General features: G+C 37.6%; 1 long non-coding RNA gene across 2 annotated transcripts in view; it reads right to left on the bottom strand.

Annotated features, from left to right (window-relative positions):
- Positions 1–8,301: 8,301 nt before the first annotated feature.
- The window catches only part of LOC101903067 (uncharacterized), a 212,181-nt gene continuing 199,057 nt past the window's right edge, over positions 8,302–21,425 (bottom strand). For both annotated transcript variants that reach the window (XR_009491358.1, XR_009491357.1), the window contains exon 7: positions 8,302–11,210. This is a non-coding gene — a long non-coding RNA (uncharacterized lncRNA). The remainder of the gene's footprint in view (positions 11,211–21,425) is intronic.

The following is a 21,425-nucleotide window of genomic DNA, read 5'->3' as shown; positions in this document are numbered from 1 at the left end:
GAAGAGCTAACACCTATCCTACTCAAACTCTTCCAGAAAATTGCAGAGGAAGGTAAACTTCCAAACTCATTCTATGAGGCCACCATCACCCTAATACTAAAACATGACAAAGATGCCACAAAAAAAGAAACTACAGGCCAATATCAATGATGAACATAGATGCAAAAATCCCTAACAAAATTCTAGCAATCAGAATCCAACAACACATTAAAAAGATCATACACCATGACCAAGTGGGCTTTATCCCAGGGATGCAAGGATTCTTCAATATCCAGAAATCAATCAATGTAATACTCCACATTAACAAATTGAAAAATAAAAGCCATATGATTATCTCAATAGATGCAGAGAAAGCCTTTGACAAAATTCAACATCCATTTATGATCAAAACCATCCAGAAAGCAGGGATAGAAGGAACTTACCTCAACATAATAAAAGCTATATATGACAAACCCACAGCAAACATCCTCAATGGTTAAAAATTGAAAGCATTTTCCCTAAAGTCAGGAAGAAGACAAGGGTGCCCACTCTCACCACTACTGTTCAACATAGTTTTGGAAGTTTTGGCCACAGCAAAACACTTTTGCTGCTCTTTTTCAGAGCAGAAAAAGAAATAAAAGGAATCCAAATTGGAAAAGAAGAAGTAAAACTCTCACCGTTTGCAGATGGCATGATCCTCTACATAGAAAACCCTAAAGACTCCACCGGAAAATTACTAGAGCTAATCAATGAATATAGTAAAGTTGCAGGATATAAAATCAACACACAAAAATCCCTTGCATATCTATGTACTAACAATGAGAAAACAGGAAGAGAAACTAAGGAAACAATTCCATTCACCATTGCAACAAAAAGAATAAAATACTTAGGAATATATCTACCTAAAGAAACAAAAGACCTATATATAGAAAACTATAAAACACTGGTGAAGGAAATCAAAGAGGACACTAATAGATGGAAAAATATACCGTGTTCATGGATCAGAAGAATCAATATAGTGAAAATGAGTATACTACCCAAAGCAATCTATAGATTCAATGCAATCCTTATCAAGCTACCAATGGTATTTTCACAGAGCTAGAACAAATAATTTCACAATTTGTATGGAAATACAAAAAACCTCAAATAGCCAAAGCAATCTAGAGAAAGAAGAATGGAAATGGAGGAATCAACCTGCCTGACTTCAGGCTCTACTACAAAGCCACAGTCATCAAGACAGTATGGTACTGGCACAAAGACAGACATATAGATCAATGGAACAAAATGGAAAGCCCAGAGATAAATCCATGCACCTATGGACACCTTATCTTTGACAAAGGAGGCAAGAATATACAATGGAGAAAAGACTATCTCTTTAACAAGTGGTGCTGGGAAAACTGGTCAACCACTTGTAAAAGAATGAAACTAGAACACTTTCTAACACCATACACAAAAATAAACTCAAAATGGATTAAAGATCTAAACGTAAGACCAGAAACTATTAAACTCCTAGAGGAGAACATAGGCAAAACACTCTCCAACATAAATCACAGCAGGATCCTCTATGACCCACCTCCCAGAATATTGGAAATAAAAGCAAAAATAAACAAATGTGACCTAATTAAAATTAAAAGCTTCTGCACAACAAAGGAAACTACAAGCAAGGTGAAAAGACAGCCTTCAGAATGGGAGAAAATAATAGCAGATGAAGTAACTGTCAAAGAATTAATCTCAAAAATATACAAGCAACTTCTGCAGCTCAATTCCAGAAAAATAAATGACCCAGTCAAAAAATGGGCCAAAGAACTAAATAGACATTTCTCCAAAGAAGACATACAGATGACTTACAAACACATGAAAAGATGCTCAACATCATTCATCAGAGAAATGCAAATCAAAACCACAATGAGGTACCATTTCATGCCAGTCAGAATAGCTGTGATCCAAAAGTCTACAAGCAATGAATGCTGGAGAGGGTGTGGAGAAAAGGGAACCCTCTTACACTGTTGGTGGGGATGCAAACTAGTACAGCCACTATGGAGAACAGTGTAGACTCCTTAAAAAACTGGAAGTAGAACTGACTTATGACCCAGCAATCCCACTGCTGGGCATACACACCGAAGAAACCAGAATTGAAAGAGACACGTGTACCCCAATGTTCATCACAGCCCTGTTTATAATAGCCAGGACAAGGAAGCAACCTAGATGTCCATCAGCAGATGAATGGATAAGAAAGCTTTGGTACATATATACAATGGAGTATTACTCAGCCATTAAAAAGAATACATTTGAATCAGTTCTAATGAGGTGGATGAAACTGGAGCCTATTATACAGAGTGAAGTAATATAGAAAGAAAAACACCAGTACAGTATACTAACACATATATATGGAATTTAGAAAGATGGTAATGATAACCCTGTATGGGAGACAGCAAAAGAGACACATGTATAGAAGAGTCTTTTGGACTCTGTGGGAGAGGGAGAGGGTGTGATGAAATGGGAGAATGGCGTTGAAACATGTATATTACCATATGTGAAACAAATCACCAGTCCAGGTTCGATGCATGATACAGGATGCTCGGGGCTGGTGCGCTGGGATGACCCAGAGGGATGGTATAGGGAGGAAGGTGGAGGAGGGTTCCGGATGGGGAACACGTGTACACTCGTGGTGGATTCATGCCAATGTATGGCAAAACCAATACAATATTGTAAAGTTAAAAAAATAATAATAATAAATAAAAATAAATAAATGTTAAAAAAATAAAATTAAAAAAAAAGAAAATAGAAGTGATTTTATGTTTCCAGTTTCTATCTGTAGCATATAAAACATTAAGAGATAAATTTTTTTGGACATCTTTCCCTTCAGGTAAAATGTCCCCCTGTTTTCAATGAAGTGGGACAAGTTAGAGCTCTCAAGTAGGAAAACTGCTCTTTGAAATTTCTGGGCTACCTCAACACTAGAAATATTGGGTCTTCCAATACTACATGCAGTTAAGTCAGTATTTATGATGAGGCCAGGGATTTTGTCCTAGGGGGAAAAAGTGTCCTGCAACCAAACAACTAAATATTCTGGATAAAAGATTTACAACATCCTTTTAAATATATAGCCGAGCTCACAATAAAGTAAGAAACATCCTTAGAGGCAAAGAACTAAGCAGAAGCATGAATCCAGAGAGGTAAACATGCTAAAGCCAGCGGCTGCCCTGAGGGCATCTGCCAATCCCCAGTAACCCAGAGCTTTTTATTTGAGAAGTTGGAATGGAAACCCCAGTGTAAAATCAGGATTCTGGGAGATACACCTTCAGTGAAAGAATGAACCAGAAATTTTTCCCTGCAAAAGAGAAATAATAAAACTTCTGTTTTGCCTTGGCTATGGTTGGAATGGATAAAAAGTCTCTCCTTATAGTCTTTTTAATAGAGTGACATATAATTTATAATTCCAACAGGGAATCTTCTGGGAGTGGAAGAAGGTATTACCGTATTAATAATTACATCAGGACAAAGGACATTTTAATTGGGATTATTGGGGCAAACCAGAATGTATGAGCATCGTAATTATAACCACAGGTTAGTTGTCACATGAGTATTGGGACTGAAATCATACTAATTATATGGGTTGAAAAATAAGCAAGCTGAGTAATTCTTGGTTGATAATTCTTTCCAGGCACCCAGCAGGAAGAAATCTATATCCATTCTAGGAAAATGTATCCTCAACCCTGGCCTCCTAGGATTTGCTCAAAATCCCAGTTTACATGATCTTGTGATGGAAAATAAAAAGAAAAATCACAAAACTCATGAGGAAACAATACTACAAGCAAGAGGCAGCATAAATAACAAAGAGAGAAAGTTGATGAAAAAATACTGTATTTCAAATAATGGAATTGTATAATTCAGATTATAAAATAAGTACATTTAATATTTGTAAAGAAATAAAGGACAGAATAGAAATATGAGCCAGATATAAGAGAATATAAAATACGACCAAAGACTAAAGAGAGTTTTTTAAAAGAGACAACTATATTTTTTATGGAAAAAGTAATTAAAATTTAAAATGCAATGAACAAGTAAACCATCAGATTTGACATAGATAAAAGGAGAATTAGTGAACTAGAAGATAAAACTAAAGAAATTAGCTAGAATAAAACATAGCAAGACACAGAGGTGGAAAATATTAAAAAGAAATTATGATATGTGGAGAATTAGGTTTAATAACCTATAATTCACAGTTTTAAGTGTGATAATAAATAAGGTAAGAAAGACATCTCTTTAACTTAAAGTTAAAGTTAAAGAGATAATTACTGAGAATTTTCCAGGAATGTTGAACTACATGAATCTTTAGAATAAGAAAGTATAGTGATCCTGAGAAGAATAAAGAAATCTACATATACATTTTACCTCACCTGAGTGAATCTACAAACCACCAAATATGAAAAGAGGGTCTTCGGAGCAAACAAAGGGAATGACAATTTACCATGGAAGAAACAATACTGATATCTGACTTCTTAATTGCAACAATGGAAACTAGAAACCAAGGACACAATATATTTAAATTATTGAGAGAAAATAACTTGCAACCCAAAATTATATTCTGAGGAAATTATCTTTAAATGATGAGGCTAAAATAAAGACATTTTAGACAAAAACTGAGAGTTTATGAGTTGACTCTCACTGGAGAATTAATTATTCAATTCTCAAGGGGGACTTCCCAGGTGGCACAGTAGTAAAGAATCTGCCTGCCAATGCAGGAGACATAAGAGATGCAGTTTTGATCCATGGGTCAGGAAGATCCTCTGGAATAGGAAATGGCAGCCTGCTCTAGTATTCATGCCTGGAAAATTCCATGGACAGAGGAGCCTGGCAGGCTACAGTCCACCAGGTCACAAAAAGTCGGATATAAGTGAGTGAGCACACATAGACACATACCTCAAGAAGTTTTTAAAAAATGACCCTAGAAAGAAAGTATATGGTGCAATAAGAAATAGCAAGCAAAAAACTGAACAATCAAAAAAGATAAACATAAGATATGGGTATGTCTAAATCATCACTGCCTTATTAAATGATAAAATTAGGTTTCTACTTCAGGCAGTACTGGAATAAATGATACCAAGCAAATCTTTCAGCTGAAAACAATTATACATTCTGGAAGACAGATAGAAAGGTAGAAAATAGCAGACAGACTCATTTATAGACATAAATCTAAAAGTGAACATTATCAAGTGAAAAACTCATTAAACTGTATACTTAAGACATGCACATTTCACTGTATGTTAATTTTAGCTTAAAAAAAGAGCTATAAAATATTAAACTCCAGTTGGTAGGCTTGCTTTTTGCCATGATATGAGTTAGTAATTTGAAAGGAACTCTTGTGAATTCTAGGCTAGAACAAATGAGTAAACATAGTAAGGACAATACAAGCTAGATTTCTCACTGTTGAAGAAGGGAGTTTCAGTTATAGAAAGGTGGAAGACTAGAATTTAACATATGGCATTAAATACTATATGTAAAAATAAACTCAAAATGGATTAAAGACTTACATGTAAGACCTGAAACCATACAACTCCTAGAAGACAAAGGTAGTATGTTCTTTGACACTGGTCTCCGCAATATTTTTTGTATGTCTCCTCGGTTAAAGGAAACAAAAATAAACAAACAAAAAAACCCCAGTCAAACTTAAGAAAAATTGCATAGTGAAGGAAACAATCAATAAAATGAAAAGGCAGCTTATCAAATGGAAAAAGACATTTATTTTCAAATGATATATCTGATTAGAGTTTAATGTCCAAAACACATAAAGTAGTCCTAAGACTCAGTGTGAAAAAATCCGATTAAATAAGGGGCAGAGGAAACAAATGAACATTTTTCTAAAGAAGACATAGAGATGTCCATGGTCAACAGATATGAGAAGATGCTCGACGTGGCTAATCATCAAGGAAATGTAAATCAAAACCTCACACCCCTGTTAGAACAACTATTATCAAAAAGAACAGAAATGACAAGTGTTGATGAGGATATGAAGAAAAAGGAACCTTTGTGCAATGTTGGTAGGAATGTAAATTGGCACAGCCACTGTGGAAAACAGCATGGAGTTTCCCTAAAAAATTAAAAATATAACTCCTATGTGATCCAGCAATTCCCCTCCTGGGTATTTTTTTTCAAAAAGATATAAGCAGCTAGTGTTCATTGTAGCATTGTTCACAAGAGCAAAGATATGGAAACAACCTAAAAGTCCAGTGACAGATAAAGAAAATGTGGTATACACATGCAAAGGAATATTAGTCAGCCATAAAAAGAATGAAATCTAGCCATTTGACACAACATGGATGGACCCGGAGGTATTATGCTAAGTGAAAAAAGTCAGACAGAGAAAGACAACTACTGTATGTTTTCATTTATATACGGAATCAACGAAACACAGCAAACAGACAAATAGAACAGACTAACAGATACAGAGAACAAACTAGTAGTTGCCAGAATGGGGGTTGGGTTGGGGGATGGGCAAAATAGGTGAAGGGGATTAAGAGCTACAAACTACCAGTTGTAAAATAAAAAAGTCACAAGGATGTAATGTATGGCATAGGAAACATAGTCAATAATATTAAGTAAGTAAGTAAGTAAGTGAAGTCGCTCAGCCGTGTCCAACTCTTTGCGACCCCATGGACTGTAGCCTACCAGGCTCCTCTGTCCATGGGATTTTCCAGGCAATAGTACTGGAGTAGACTGCCATTTCCTTCTCCAGGGGATCTTCCCGACCCAGGGATCGAACATGGGTCTCCCGCATTGTAGACAGATGCTTTACCATCTGAGCCACCAGGGAAGTTGAGCCGCTAGGGAAGTTCACTTCACTCACAATAATATTACAACAACTTTTTATGGTATGTAATCTATAAAAATATTGATCACTATGTTGCACATATGAAACTAATAAAGTACTGTAAGTTAATTGAAGTAATATTGTATTTCAATTTTTTAAAAAATGATTTCATTTAAGATGAAATATGATGTGCATAATGCATACACAGATGATGACACATAATAAACACTCAACATGCACTAAAACAGAGACGACTTACTAAAAAAATAGATTAGTATGATAACACTTCAGCATTCTTGCCTGGAGAATCCCCATGCACAAAGGAGCCTGGTTGGCTACAGTTCATGGGGTTGCAAAGAGTCAAACATGACTGAGCAACTAAGCACAGCACATGAAAACATGTATATTAAATAACTATGTTGCATTCACCCTGGGGTGCAAAAGCCTCTAAGGTAGCAAAAACAGAAATTAATTAAAATACTGGTGTGTTCCAGTCAGAATGGCTGTGATCCAAAAGTCTACAAATAATAAATGCTGGAGAGGGTGTGGAGAAAAGGGAACCCTCTTACACTGTTGGTGGGAATGCAAACTAGTACAGCCACTATGGAGAGCAGTGTGGAGATTCCTTAAAAAACTGGAAATAGAACTGCCTTATGATCCAGCAATCCCACTGCTGGGCATACACACTGAGGAAACCAGAAGGGAAAGAGACACGTGTACCCCAATGTTCATCCCAGCACTGTTTATAATAGCCAGGACATGGAAGCAACCTAGATGTCCATCAGCAGATGAATGGATAAGAAAGCTGTGGTACATATACACAATGGAGTATTACTCAGCCATTAAAAAGAATACATTTGAATCAGTTCTAATGAGGTGGATGAAACTGGAGCCTATTATACAGAGTGAAGTAAGCCAGAAGGACAAACACCAATACAGTATACTAACGCATATATATGGAATTTAGAAAGATGTTTAACGATAACCCTCTATACAAGACAGCAAAAGAGACACTGATGTATAGAACAGGCTTATGGACTCTGTGGGAGAGGGAGAGGGTGGCAAGATTTGGGAGAATGGCATTGAAACATGTGAAATGTCATGTATGAAACGAGATGCCAGTCCAGGTTCAATGCACGATGCTGGATGCTTGGGACTGGTGCACTGGGACGACCCAGAGGGATGATATGGGGAGGGAGGAGGGAGGAGGGTTCAGGATGGATTTTCTTTTAAAAATTTAGAAAAAAATAATTAAAAAAAAAAAAAAGAAGCAACAGTAAATAAATTGGTAAAGATAAAATAAAATAAAATAAAATAAAATAAAATAAAATACTGGTGTGTTAAGAAAGAGGATGGCTTTAATGTCTGGACCAGCACCGTCCAACACAAGTTTCTGCAATAACGGAAATGTTCTATAGGAGAGTGCTAGTCTAGACATTTGCACTGTCTAATAAGTAGCCACTAGATATACGGCTTTTGAGCACCTGAAATAAGACAGTACAACTGAAGGATTGAAATTTAAGTTACATTTACTTTTAGTTAATTGAAATTTAAATAGCCACATGTGTCTAAGGCCTATTCATCAATACAGGTCTAGACAACACATCTTGTTATAAATATTGTAGTTTTTCAATTCTTTCTTATATACTTGGCACATAACTCAAAAGGAGTTTAAAGCATAATGCCATTGCTATAATAAATCTCTTACTATTTCTATTTACTTTTGTAAACAAGTTTTCTCAGGGCTTACAATAGCAAAACACAAATAGAAATACACATTGATTCAGTCAGTCAGTAAAATTCATATACAGACACATGAATTAATTGGGGGGAAAATGTCCCAGGCACCTCATTAACAGATGGGTTTTGATTAAAATGTACTTTTTGCTTCAGTCAGTTAGTTCAGTTGCTCAGTTGTGTCCAACTCTTTGCGACCCCATGTATCACAGCACACCAGGCATCCCTGTCCATTACCGACTCCTGGAGTTCACCCAAACTCATGTCCATCGAGTCGGTGATGGCATCCATCCATCTCATCCTCTGTCATCCCCTTCTCCTCCAGCCCCCGATCCCTTCCATCATTAGGGTCTTTTCAAATGAGTCAACTCTTTGCATGAGGTGGCCCAAGTATTGGAGTTTCAGCTTCAGCATCATTCCTTCCAATAAACACCCAGGACTGATCACCTTTAAAATGCACTGGTTGGATCTCATTGCAGTCCAAGGGACTCTCAAGAGTCTTCTCCAACACCACAGTTCAAAAGCATCAGTTCTTCGGTGCTCAGCTTTCTTCACAGTCCAATTCTTACATCCATACATGACCACTGGAAAAACCATAGCCTTTACAAGACGGACCTTTGTTGACAAAGTAATGTCTCTGCTTTTTAATATGCTATCTAGGTTTGTCATAACTTTCCTTCCAAGGAGTAAGCGTCTTTTAATTTCATGGCTGCAATCATCATTGCAGTGATTTTGGAGCCCCCCAAAAATAAAGTCTGATATTGTTTCCACTGTTTCCCCATCTATTTCCCATGAAGTGATGGGACCAGATGCCATGATCTTAGTTTTCTGAATGTTGAGCTTTAAGCCAACTTTTCCTCTTTCACTTTCATCAAGAGGCTTTTGAGTTTCTCTTCACTTTCTGCCATAAGGGTGGTGTCATCTGCATATCTGAGGTTATTGATATTTCTCCCGGCAATCTTGACTCGAGCTTGTGCTTCCTCCAGCCCAGCGTTTCTCATGATGTACTCTGCATAGAAGTTAAATAAGCAGGGTGACAATATACAGCCCTGACGTACTTCTTTTCCTATTTGGAACCAGTCTGTTGTTCCACGTCCAGTTCTAACTGTTGCTTCCTGACCTGCATATACGTTTCTCAAGAGGCAGGTCAGGTGGTCTGGTATTCCCATCTCTTTCAGAATCTTCCACAGTTTGTTGTGATCCATACAGTCAAAGGTTTTGGTATAGTCAATAAAGCAGAAATAGATCTTTTTCTGGAACTCTCTTGCTTTTTTGATGATCCAGGGGATGTTGGCAATTTGATCTCTGGTTCCTCTGCCTTTTCTAAAACCAGCTTGAACATCTGGAAGTTCATGGTTCACATATTGCTGAAGTCTGGCTTGGAGAATTTTGAGCGTTACTTTATTAGCGTGTGAGACGAGTGCAATTGTGTGATAGTTTGAGCATTCTTTGACATTGCCTTTCTTTGGGATTGGAATGAAAACTGACCTTTTCCAGTCCTGTGGCCAGTGCTGAGTTTTCCAAATATGCTTAGTAACTATTAAAATTTGGGTAATATATTTGTTTTGATTAACTGTGTAGAAAAATAATTGTGATGCTAAAAATATTTAATACAAAACAAATCTTAGCCTAGAGCAGAGATTTCCAAAGTTTCTCAGCTTACAGGGCCCTTAGTGTTGCAGTTGTTTTCTTCCTTATTCGCATAGGCTAGAAGAAAGATCTCTACAACTTAATAGTGGTAATTCAGGTCATGCCCAACAGATGTCGCTGTTTTTCTCTCAAAAATTTGAAATACCCTGCAGCGCACCTGTGAATTGACTGTAGTGCCAGGGGTGCCTCGGTGTACAGTTTGACATCCATTGATCTAGAGTCTTTGGCATTAAAAAAACAAAGCGACTGGCAAATCAGCTTAAAGGAATATTTTATATTCCCAATGTTAGGAGTAGCTTTTAGGAGTGACTAATGGAAAACATAGAGGACACCAAGAAAAAGGTTGGTTTTAAGAATTCACAAAGATTACAAATAATTTGGGGGCAAGCTAGTAGTGAATGGTATGATTAAATAGGCATCCACAAATGTATTTTGAAGTTTAGATTAAGTATACCATAATAGAAATAGCATCATTGACTCAATGGACATGAGTTTGAGTAAGCTCCAGGAGTTGGTGATGGACAGGGAAGCCTGGCAAGCTGCAGTCCATGGGGTTGCAAAGAGTCAGACAAGACTGAGCAACTGAATTGAACTGAGTTGAACTGAATAGAAATATAATAATTGAACTGAATATACAAATAGAATATCAGATCAGTCGCTCAGTCGTGTCCGACTCTTCGTGATCCCATGAATCGCAGCACGCCAGGCTTCCCTGTCCATCACCAACTCCCGGAGTTCACTGAGTCTCACGTCCATTGAGTCAGTGATGCCATCCAGCCATCTCATCCTCTGTCGTCCCCTTCTCCTCCTGCCCCCAATCCCTCCCAGCATCAGAGTCTTTTCCAATGAGTCAACTCTTCACATGAGATGGCCAAAGTACTGGAGTTTCAGCTTTAGCATCATTCCTTCCAAAGAAATCCCAGGGCTGATCTCCTTCAGAATGGACTGGTTGGATCTCCTTGCAGTCCAAAGGACTCTCAAGAGTCTTCTCCAACACCACAGTTCAAAAGCATCAATTCTTCAGCATCTATTTCTATTATAACAGGGGATATATGCAATATAACAGGGGAAACATTTTTAATTGTTAGGTTTGTAAAAAGCTGCATTTAACTTACAAAATAAGCCTCTTTCAGCTCACATCCCATCTTCCAACTCTGAAAGCTGCTTGTGGTCACATACTGAGGTGATTATTTGAGTAGCTATTCCTTGTAGACTGAGTAGACCATAGTAAGAAAATTTCCACTCTGGGAAAGGTTTAAATGAATGAATGAGAGAGAGAGAGAAAAAAAAAATACTGTGAACTGGGAAAGAGAAGTACAATGGATGGAAAACAATGTTAAGGAGAGTATAGAAGAAAGAGAAGGGGTTAAGGGTTAGTGGGCTTCCCTGGTGGCTCAGATGATAAAGAATCTGTCTGCAATGCAGGAGACCCGGGTTCAGTCCCTGGGTCGGGAAGATCCTCTGGCAAAGGGAATGGCTACCCACTCCAGTATTCTTACCTGAAGAACACCACGGACAGAGGAGCCTGGCTGGCTATAGTCAATGGGTTAACAGAGTTGGACATGACTGAACGACTAAACACATTTTCACTTTCACTAAGGGTTAGCATGTGTTTCTTTGAATCTACAAAATGAGGATAGTTGTATTTTCCCTATTATAAATATTCTCTCTGGCATGTTCTATAAACAGTCCCTATCTACAGTTAGTCAGTAGTTTGTGGAAAAAGGAGTTCCTCCAGAATAACGGACATAGACATATAAAGTCATATCAGAATGAAATATCTCTAGTTAAACACATACATTTAATATTAATAAAATATTAAGACAGTTTATTCACCACTGAAACCATAAATATTTTTTTATAATAAACTTGGAAGAATTTGAGTGGAGTAGATATCTTGATTTGTTTATTACTGCTCTGCATTATGAGAGATTGTTCCATGACAAACTAAGGAGTTTTCCACCAATAAGACTTAAGAGCGCAGAAGTTCCAATCTTCAAATGGCTTATGTGGAAGTAATTTTTCCAGTCATAATGTAAAATTTGAGAAACTCAGGGTTCTCTGAAATGACTTCCTTGTCCGAATTACCTTTTCCCCACTCTGTTTTCATTTTTAAAGCAATGTATACAATTAGCCCATCTTTCGGTTCATCATCAGTACACAGGGGACAGTAACAGTCGTTTCACTGAGTTGTTGCAGAAGTAAAGATACAGTCTGGGCAAGCCTCTGCAATGTCATAAAATGTAAACTGTCAAAGTTATTATTTTTCCACTGTCTCTCTCTTGCTTTGGCTTAAATGAAACACTGTCTCTTCAGGTTCTTAATAGTGGACTGGAGGTCTACCTTTGTAGATTTTTAGAGATGAATTTATGGTATTGTGGATTATATGAGAATTTAGAGATTAAACAATTTAAACTCTCTCTGCTATGTCCATCACTAGTTCATTTTATATGATTCTGGGAATTTCCTAAAGTTAAATTCTAAATTTTTCATTCACACTACCTTTCTGAATGTTCTAGATGAATCTTGTGACTTCACATATTATTAGTTTGGGCTATCATATACCCATCTACAAATACACTTCTTATCTTCTAAATCTCTATACAGCATTGTTCATAAAACACTTTTAATTTAAATGCCACAACTCCTGAAACATATTGAAAATCAAGTCCATCTCTCTCCAAGAGCTATCTTTACAAATTTTCCCATAATTATCAACAACCTCTTCAGTGTTGGGCTTCCCAGGGAGCTCAGTGGTAAAGAATTCACCTGCCAATGCAGCAGACACAGGAGATGTGGGTGTGATCCCTGGGCTGGGGAGATCCCTTGGAGAAGCAAGTGGCAACCCATACCAGTATTCTTGCCTGGAGAATCTCAAGAAAAAGGAGCTTGGAGGGCTACAGTCCATTGGGTTGCAAAAAGTCAGACACAGCTGAGCAACTGAGCATAGACGCACCTTCACCTTTGGTATTTCTAGGCCCATAACCTTGGTATCATCCTAATTTTTAATTTTTAGTTCTATTTTGACCTATAGTTATAAATTCTGCTACTTCTCCTTTGTAATAACTTTGAGATTCACTTTTCCATCAACATCATAAATTCATCATACCCCTACTCCCCAATTTTGCTACTTCCCAGCTCTCAGACCTAAACTATTTCATGTGTGGATTACTATAATGGCCTAATAGGAATTCTCCTCATCATTCAACTTTTCCCATACCAACCAAACATTGAGAATATTTGTATGGTATTATTTATGCTTCATCCCACGTATCCATAGTGGCTGGTTGCCTATTTCTTATTTTGTAAAATCATGATTAGTAAGCATATCACTCAAGGTTCTTCATCACTGGAATTATAATTCTGCATCTACTGAGATGATCATATGACTTTCATACTTCATTCTATTGAGTGCTGTATCACATTTACTGACTTGTGTATGTTGAAGCATCTTTGTATCCTGGAAATGAATCCCACTTGAACATGGTATATGATTATTTTATTGTCCTCTTGATTTCAGTTTGCCAGTATCTTGTTGAGGATTTTTGCATCTATGTTTACCAGGGATATTGGTCTGTAATTTTCTTTCTTGTAGTGTCCATTCCTAGCTTAGTAAATGCTGGCTTCATAAAATTAGTTTGGAAATATTCCCTCTTCTCAATGTTTCTAAAGAGTTTGAGAAGCACTGGATAAATTCTTTGAAATGTTTGATAGAATTCACCTGGGAAGCCATCTGGTCCTGGGCTTTTCTTTTGGGGGAAGATTTTTGAAAATCAAGTCCATCTCTCTCCAAGAGCTATCTTTACAAATTTTCCCATAATTATCAACAACCCCCTCAGTGTTGGGTTTCCCAGGGAGCTCAGTGATAAAGAATTCACCTGCCAATGCAGGAGACACAGGAGATGTGGGTGCAATCCCTGGGTTGGGGAGATCCCCTGGAGGAGGAAATGGCAATTATTACTATCAATAATTAATTACTATTTATATTAAGAATTAATTACTAAATAATTATTACTATTAATAATTCAATTGCCTAAACCAGTTTAGATTTTCTATTTTATGTTTCAGACTTGAAAGGTTGCAGGTTTCTAGGAATTTATCCATTTCTTCTAGGTTATCCAGTTTGTTGACATAGCATTGTTCTTAGTAGTTTCTTACGATAGCTTTTATTTTTGTGGCATCAGTTTAATGTTTCCACTTTCATTTATGACTTCTTTTATTTGAGGCTTCTCTCTTTTTTCTTAGTATAACTAAAATTTGTCAATTTTGCTTATCTTTTCAAAATATCAGCTCTTATTTTTATTGATCTTTTCTATTGCTTTTCTCTTCTCTATTTCATTTATTTCTGCTCTGATATTTATTTCCTTCCTTTTGTTAACTTTGAGCTTAGTTTGGTTTTCTTAAGGTATAAAATTAAGATGTTTCTTTTTTTTTGAGATACTTCTTCTTGTTTAATGTAGGTATTTATTGCTAAAAACCTGCTTCATAGAAGTGGTTTGCTGCATCCCACTAGTTTTAGTATGTTGTATTTCTATCTTCATTCATTGTTTTGTTTTGTTTTTTTATTCCCATGTACAAAACTTATTCAGTTTTTTCTCTCACTCAGCAAATGGAGTTCATTTGTCTTTCCTGGTGATAACTGACAGTCTTTCAACATACTTATTACCTTTAGGTTCCTTTGCTAAGTCTGCTGCTAAGTCACTTCAGTCGTGTCCGACTCTGTGCAACCCCATAGACGGCAGCCCACCAGGCTCCCCCGTCCCTGGGATTCTCCAGGCAAGAACACTGGAGTGAGTTGCCATTTCCTTCTCCAATGCATTAAAGTGAAAAGTGAAAGTGAAGTCGCTCAGTCGTGTCTGACTCTTAGTGACCCCATGGACTGCAGCCCACCAGGCTCCTCCATCCATGGGATTTTCCAGGCAAGAGTACTGGAGTGGGGTGCCATTGCCTATGGCTTAAATAAATCTTTGATATATTTCCTTTTTGTTTACATGCAAATCATGTTTTTAACCTTATTGATATCACAGATATCTGTTACCTTTGTTTAGTGAGTGAAAGTTGCTCAGTTATGTCTGACTCTTTGTGACCCCATGGACTATTCAGTCATGGAATTCTCTAGGCCAGAATACTGGAGTGGGTAGCTTTTCCCTTCTCCAGGGGATCTTCCCAATCTTGTGATTGAACCCAGGTCTCCCACATTGTAGGTGGATTCTTTACCAGCTGAGCTACAAGGGAAGCCCAAGAATACTGGAGTGGGTAGCCTATCTGTTCTCCAGCAGATCTTCCCAACCCAAGAATCAAACCGGGGTCTTCTGCATCACAGGCAGATTCTTTACCAACTGAGCTTTGCTTAGTGTGCAGAACAAGACAGGCCTGGCTGCTATCCTTGTAAGGTTGGCCCATGGCTGACATCTGGGAAGTTGGATTTCATGAGGTTTCCTACCACCCTGACTAGAGTGCCTCACGGTGCCTAAACTGTTTGTACAAACAATATGGTTTGTACAAATACCTCCTTTCCTTTAAGGAGTCTGAAATTTTGGTATGTTTCAGGCACAGGGTGCCTTCATGTTATGGTTTGGCCACTAAGTCAGGTCTGCCTCTTTTGTGACCCCATGGACTGTATGTAGCCCGTCAGGATGCTCTGTCCAAGGGATTTCCCAGCCAAGAATGGAGTGGGTTGTCATTTTCTTCTCCATATTTTCATTTGTTTTAAGACATTTTCTCTTTGATTTCTTCTTTGACTCACCGGTTGTTTAGAAGAGTATTGTTTATTTCCACATATTTACAGATTTTCCAGCTTTCTTCCTGTTATTCATTCCTAGTTTCAACTATTGTAGGCAGAAAAGATACTTGGTTTGATTTAAATCTTTCTAAATTTATTAAGAATTGTTTTGTAACCTGTTAATCTCCCTAAATTTGTTAAGATTTATTTTGTGGAGGAAACTGATGGCCAAGGGGGTGTCTCTTGGCACTGAGCTGTGCTGACTTGGGGATGAGGTGTCATAGGTAGAGAGAAACTATTCCTGCCCTTTTCAGTGCATCTTGGAGCTTCCCTGGTGGCTCAAATGGTTAAGACTCTGTCTGAAATGCAGGAGACCTGGGTTCTATCTCTGTCAGGAAGGTCCCCTGGAGAAGGGAATGGCAACCCACTCTAGTATTCTTGCCTGGAGAAATCTCTGGACAGCAAGAGACTGGTGGGCTACCATCCACGATGGTAAAGAGCTGGACAGGACTGAGTGACTTTCATTTTCTTTTCAGTGCATCTGTTTGTTTGTTTTTTTTTTCTTGAACAGTGCTGGAACTTCCCCACTGGATTCCTGGACTTTATACAAAGATACTCTTATCTGTGAATTATTGTAAAAATTGATGACATGTCAGAGGATGACAGAATAAAACACTTATTCTGCCATACTGCTGACTAATGACAAAGTTAGTGTGACAAAAAATTCTACAATAAACCAAGAGAACTATATATTCCTAATAAGGACAGTGCCCTTTCCAAAATTAAGATTTTTTTGAGTATAGGTCTTTGCCTACTAGAAGTTTAAAAGAACTAGAAGTAGGGGGAAGGTAGATACAAAAATGAATTGGAGAAAGGAGAATAATAGCAAGTAGATTAGATAGTTATCATAATAGTGCCAAGCAATAGATAAGAAGATCGACTTATAGTTAAAAATAGTGGCTTGAACATAAAAACTTACACTTTCCCTTTGAATACTCCACTAAAATGAAGTAGAATGATCAAAAAGGGATAAACCAACAGGCCAAAGAGAATAGAAGAGGAGAAAAAATATTAAAAATTTAGAATCCAGAAAGGAAATGGATTAAGTCAAACAGATTAAATGATGTCTGAAAATGGAAGGTTAAGCCAGGAGGGAGAGACAGTTCAGAAACAAGTCAAATCATACAACAATCTCATAAAGACACAAATTATAGGTCTTAGATATTTCTGAATGTGGGAGCATAGCTAAGACAGGAAGCAAAGAGGACTGGGTAAAAGTCTGTATTAGAAAGACTTAGACCTACACGTAGCCTTTGCCAACTATATAGCTTAGCAAATTGGCTCTCTTTTGTCCATTGGAGAAGACAAGAGATTTACTCTTTGAAGAAGTACAACCAGTGGGACTTTGAAGTGGAGTACCAGATTGGGCAAAAGACTGTATCCTCATCTTCAAAATTGGTGAATTATTGAAACTCTATGTATTAAATAGTGATAATACTAGCTACTTTCCCAAAGTTGGCCCAAAGAATGCTGGAAGCCAAGTCTATACTCTCCAAAGAGGAACTCAGAAAAATCCTCTCTGAAAAATCCATCATAAGGTAAAATATTTAGAAATACTGACATTTGGAGGTTCATAATAAAATGGTCACCAATAAAATTGGCCATAATAAAATGACCAATTATTTTGCCTAACTTGACACCAATAAATAACAATCCACATTCATGCAGAAAGAGTTTTTAAAGATCTTTTTAGTACCTCACACTCAGATACAAATTGAAAGCCAAGGACCAAATATTTGAATAAAGGTCTTCTCTTGATACAATGAAAAGCCAAATAAGAAAAAAAGAGGATTTGAGGAAAAAAGAAATCAAGAAGGAGAAAATAACCTCATAAGATCTGTAATGAATATTCTCAAAGAATTAAGAAAACATCTTGATTGCATTCATGAGACAAGTACAAGAGACTATTAAAAAAGAAATGTTCTCTATGTAGTTATTCTTCAAGTTAAAAAATATAATACATAAGGTACATTTTTGGTACTGAGTTGTTGTACAGTCGGTAAGTCCTGTTTGACTCTTTGTGACCCCATGGACTACAGCATCCCAGGCTTCCCTGTCCTTCACTATCTCCTGGAGCTTGCTCAAACTCATGTTCATTGATTCAGGGATGCCATACAACCATCTCATCCTCTGTTGTCCCCTTCTCCTCCTGCCTTCAATCTTTCCCAGTATCAGGGTCTTTTCCAGTGAGTCAGCTTCTTGCATGAGGTGGTCAAAGTACTGGAGCTTCAGCATCAGTCCTTCCAATGAATATTCAGGACTGGTTTCCTTTAAGATCGACTGATTTGATCTTCTTGTTGTCCAAAGGACTCTCACAAGTCTCCAGCACCACAGTTTGAAAGCATCAATTCTTCAGTGCTCAGCCTTCTTTATGGTCCAACTCTGACATCCATACACAACTACTAGAAAAACCATAGCTTTGACCATACAAACCCTTGTCAGCAAAATGGTATTTCTGCTTTTTACTCTACTATGTAGGTTTGTCATAGTTTTTCTTCCAAGGAGCAAGTGTCTTTTCATTTCATGGCTGTGGTCACTGTCTGCAGTGATTTTAGAACCCAAGAAAATAAAATCTGATGTTTCTGCATCTATTTGCCATGAAGATGGGACTGGACACCATGATCTTAGTTTTCTGAATGTTGAGTTTTAAGCCAGCTTTTTTACTCTCCTCTTTCACCTTCATCAGGAGGTTCTTTAGTTCTTCCCTTTCTGCCATAAGGGTGGTATCATCTGCATATCCAAGGTTGTTGATATTTCTCCTGGCAATCTTGATTCCAGCTTGAGCTTCATCCAGCCTGGCATTTCACATGATGCACTCTGCATAGAAGTTAAATTAGCAAAGTGACAATATACAGTCTTGTCATACTCCTGTCCAAATTTTGAAGCAGTGTGTTGTTCCATGTCCGATTCTAAGTATTGCTTCTTGACCTGCAGACAGGTCAGGTGATCTGGTATTCCCATTTATTAAAAAATTTTCCACAGTTTGTTGTGATTCACATAGTCAAAGGCTTTACTGTGGTCGATGAAGCAGATGTTTTTCTGGAACTCTCTTGCTTTCTTCATGATCCAGTGAATGTTGGCACTTTGATCTCTGGTTCCTCTGCCTCTTTGAAACCCAGCATGTACATCTAGAAGTTCTCGGTTCACATACTGCTGAAGCCTAGTTTGAAGGTTTTGAGAATAACCTTGCTAGCACAAGAAATGAACAAAATTCTATGGTGGTTTGAACATTTTTGACAGTGCTCTTCTTTGAGACTGGAATGAAAACTGACCTTTTCCAGTCCTGTGGACAACTCCTGAGTTTTCCAAATTCACTGACACATTGAGTACAGCACTTTAATGGTATCATCATCTTTTAGGATTTTAAATAGCTCAGCTGGAATTCTGTCACCTGCATTACCCTCGTTCCTAGTAATGCTTCCAAAGGCCCATTTACACTCCAGGATGTCTGACTCTAGGTGAGTGACCACACTATCGTGGTTATCTGGGTCATTAAGTCCTTTTTTGTATAGTTCTTCTGTGTATTCTTGCCACCTCTTCTTAGTCTCTGCTAGGTCCTTACCATTTCTGTCCTTTCCTTGCCTTGCCTGAAATGCTCCCTTGTTATCATCAGTTTTCTTGAAGATATCTCTAGTCTTTCCCATTCTATTGTTTTCTTTCATGTCTTTGCATTGTTCATTTAAGAAGGCCTTTCTATCTCCCTTTCTGTTCTCTGGAACTCTGCTTTCAGTTCGGTATATCTTTCCCTTTCTCCTTTGCCTTTTGTTTCTCTTCTTTTCTCAGCTATTTGTAAAGCCTCCTCAGACAACCACTTTACCGTCTTGCATTGCTTTTTCTTTGGGATGGCTTTGGTCACTAACTACTGTACAATGTTTCTTCGGGATGATTTTGGTCACTGCCTCGTATATATGTTACAAACCTCTGCTCATACTTCTTCAGGCACTCTGTCTATCAGATCTAATCCCTTGAATCTATTTGTCACTTCCTCTATATAGTCATAAGGAATTTGGTTTAGGTTATACCTGAATTGCCTAGTGGTTTTCCCTACTTTCTTCAATTTAAGCCTAAATGTTTCTATAAGGCGGCACTCATGATTTGAGCCACAGTCAGCTCCAGGTCTTGTTTTTGCTAAGTGTATAGAGCTTCTCCATCTTCAGCTGCAAAGAATACAATCAATCTGATTTTGGTGATATTCATGTGTAGAGCTGACTCTTGGGTTCTTGGAAAAAGGGTGTTTGCCATGACCAGTGTATTCTCTTGACAAAACTCTTGTTAGCCATTGCCCTGCTTCATTTTGTACTCCAAGGCCAAACTTGCCTGTTACTCCAGGTATCTTTTGACTTCCTACTTTTACATTCCAATTCCCTATGATGGAAAGGACATCTATTTTTGGTGTTCATTCTAGAAGGTGTTGTAAGTCTTCTTAAAACCAGTCAACTTCAGCTTCTTTGGCATCAGTGGTTGGGTCACAGATTTGGATTACTGTGATATAGAATGGTTTGACTTGGAAACGAATAGAGATCATTCTGTCATTTTGAGGTTTCACCCCAGTACTGCATTTCAGAGTCCTGTTGACTATGAGGGCTACTCCATTTCTTCTAAGGAATTCTTGCCTGTAGTAGTAGATATAAAGGTCATCTGAATTAATTTTGCCCATTTTAGTTCACTGATTCCTAAGATGTCAATGTTCAGTCTCCATCTCCTGCTTGACCATGCCCAATTTACCTTGATTCATGGACCTAACATTCCAGGTTCCTGTGAATTATTGTTCTTTACAGCACTGGACTTTACTTTCCCCACCAGGCACATCCACTTTGGCCCAGCTGCTTCATTCTTTCTGGAGCTATTAGTAATTGGCATCTGCTCTTCTCCAGTAGCGTACTGGACATCTTCCAACCTGGGAGGCTCATCTTTCAGTGCCATGTGTTTTGCCTTTTCATACTATTCATGAGGTTCTCATGGCAAGAATACTGGAGTGGTTTGCCATTTCCTCCTTCAGTGGACCATGTTTTGTCAGAACTCTTCACTATGACCTATCCGTCTTGGGTGGCCCTGCATGGTATGGCTCATAGCTTCATTGAGTTACACAAGCCCCTTTGCCATGGCAAGGTTATGATCCATGAAGAGGATCACATTGTAGAATTATTTAAAGGTGGTACATATGAAGATACAGTCTGTGCAATACAATGGCTATTTCAAATTCAGTATAGAACCAACTATAGCTATTTCTCAGCTATTAACTCTTGTCCTGCTACTTACTAGCCACATAACTTTGAGTAAGTACTTAAATTTATGGGGTCTGTTTTTTACCCTGTGGTAAAATGTAAAGTCTTTTAAAAATGTTAAAAATGGCTAATATATAAAGTAAATAAAATACCAGCATATAGGGAGATCATCATTATTTTTTACTGTTAGAGATGTCATGGAAGAAAGATTTAATCAAATAAAATTAACCCTTTGATATAT

The sequence above is a fragment of the Bos taurus genome, chromosome 18 (assembly GCF_002263795.3).
Source record: "Bos taurus isolate L1 Dominette 01449 registration number 42190680 breed Hereford chromosome 18, ARS-UCD2.0, whole genome shotgun sequence".
Taxonomy (NCBI): Eukaryota; Metazoa; Chordata; class Mammalia; order Artiodactyla; family Bovidae; genus Bos; species Bos taurus.
Note: the sequence above shows the minus strand (reverse complement) of the source record. Positions and strands in the feature narration are given on the sequence as shown.